This window comes from Vigna radiata, unplaced genomic scaffold (genome assembly GCF_000741045.1).
Source record: "Vigna radiata var. radiata cultivar VC1973A unplaced genomic scaffold, Vradiata_ver6 scaffold_1335, whole genome shotgun sequence".
NCBI classification, from domain to species: domain Eukaryota; kingdom Viridiplantae; phylum Streptophyta; class Magnoliopsida; order Fabales; family Fabaceae; genus Vigna; species Vigna radiata.
This window is the reverse complement of record NW_014543164.1, coordinates 1-2,155: the sequence shown is the minus strand read 5'-3', so window position 1 is coordinate 2,155 and position 2,155 is coordinate 1. Positions and strand designations below refer to the sequence as shown.

At 32.7% G+C, this 2,155-nt stretch overlaps 1 long non-coding RNA gene across 2 annotated transcripts; it reads left to right on the top strand.

Moving 5' to 3' along the window:
* The first annotated feature begins 6 nt into the window (after positions 1 to 6).
* Positions 7 to 2,136, top strand: LOC111241041. 2 transcript variants are annotated; one of them, XR_002666752.1, is made up of 3 exons: positions 7 to 190; positions 411 to 1,290; positions 1,591 to 2,136. It is a non-coding gene; the product is annotated as an uncharacterized LOC111241041 (long non-coding RNA). The 2 variants fall into 2 exon arrangements; XR_002666751.1 differs by lacking the exon at positions 1,591 to 2,136 and having other exon boundaries at positions 411 to 1,489.
* The last annotated feature ends 19 nt before the right edge of the window (positions 2,137 to 2,155 follow it).

Sequence of the window (2,155 nt, the reverse complement as noted above, 5' to 3'; positions counted from 1 at the left end):
AGAAGGCTATTGTATGACAACTTTTATTTGGTGATTTGTAAACTGATTTATATCAAATAAAATAAAAGTGTGCTGCAATTTTTGTATTCTATCACTTCTTCTACTTCAAGAATACTGATTTTACAGATTAATTTACCTGCGAGTGGCGGGGATGGATGATGGATTAAATGTGAAGGAGAGAATTTACTATGTGAGTTTGAAACCACCCACCATTGTCCTAGTATCTTAGGATTATAAATGCACATCCTTAAATTAGTAATAGAATACTTATTTGTTATAGACTAATTGTTGTTTATATTATAACAAGTTTGTTTGGAAAAATCTTTTGTCCTTTCAATCATTATTGTCGTTGAAATACTCTAATAATTTTATCTGCATTCCCCTCTTTCTCCCCCCTGCTACCTCTGCAGCTGAGTTCCATGATGGACATGGGAAGTGAAGTACAGGTTCGTGGTAGTGGTGGTCTTCTTGCAATACTGGAGAATGAAAGGATTGTAGATACTCTTGAACTGGAAATACATCAATTTCAATTGATTCTGTTGCAGAAATTTCGTTGTATCCTTGAACTTATTTTGCTCAGTGTTTATAGGCAAAAACATTCTTGCTTGTGTTGCAAGGAGAAGACGTGAGTTCAAAGGTTGTCCTTTTCAGTCATGAATTGGTTTCTGTTAGTTTTGATTGAGTGGATGAGAATAGCTAGTTTAAGTTTCTGTAATAGAACCTTCAAGACCCTAAAGTGGACCTGCTCATTGTCAAAATGTCTTTTTGAAAAAGCTATTGAGATTCACTGACTCATAGGACCAGTTCTAGGCTATCTCTATCTGGTGCTTCCATTCTATTTTGGTTTTGATTGTCTAGTCTCACATAATCCATTTAGTTTAGACTGCTTTGTATGCTCTTACATATTTTTTACCTCTTGTCCATTAGTTTAGGTGTTTCTTGTTGATTTGATTTGCATTCTTGTTCATGACTCTTCTATTTTTAACATTGAAATTTTGATGCTTTGTTTTTAGCTCTGTGAATAGATTTTATGAATTTAGTATGGAGTATTCTTTGCTTTTGTTTTTCAGATTTAGTTCTTTGTTTCCTTTTTCATAGTAAAGTATATACATTTGACTTAGGTTTTGTTTTGAGTATAAACGGATTCCATCTCTTCTTTTAGTTTAGATTCTATTTCTTACTTTCTTTCTTAGGTTTTTTTTCCTTACTCTCTTTCTTCTTTTCTTTAAACAGGTCTTGATAACAACTTTGATTATAGTTTGATGGACTGTGCTGACTTGATGGAGATTGGTAATTTGAGGAGCCAATTATGGTTGAATCTAAACTTAAACTCCCTATTGGCTTAGCTGAGATGCAAACTAGTGTTGATATTCTTTTGCATGCTGAAACCTGTAATTGATTTCTGTGATATTGTGTCTGGTCATTCTGTGATCATGGATAAAAATTTTCTTGTGGACCAGATTAAAACAAATGATATTAGATGCTCTAATTCTGATATATATGTTCTTAATGATGTGCTGGATGATTCTGCTTTTACTTGTGATAATTCTGAAATGTTTGATGATTCATTTATACATTTTGATAGTGCAGAACTAGCCGATCCCAACCCTGAATAGAGAGTTGCAGTTGCTGTAGCAAGGAGCTGGAGAGGAGCAATTCAATGTAAATTTGGAACCCTTACACAGCGGAGCTGAGAATGGAACAAAACCAATAAGCCTTTTCTTTCACTTTCCCTTTAATTATAGTTATAGATTTTTTCTATTAGCTTGCCTAGTCATAGATAGCATAGTAAATAATAGGATAGAACATATGTTGTTTTTTATAAAATTTAAGAAAATCAATTTTGATTTGTGGCCGATTTGAATAAGTTTTTTTTTTCTTATTATATTGCTTTGCAGTTTTAGTTTTCTTTTTCCATTTATGTTCTTGTAGATGTTGCGTTCTATTGCATTTTCCTTCCTGTTCGTATACATTTTAAACTCTTGTGTTCAGTCTTCTTAGTTCTATTCTGTTCTATATTTTATTGATTAGTTTTGTCCTCTTTTAGTTCTTCCTTTTATAAATACATGTGTAATCCTGGTTTGAGCATATCTGTTTTGTCTGTGCTGATTAGGAAATCTTACTCACTCACACATTGAGGGCAATGTGCCTCTTA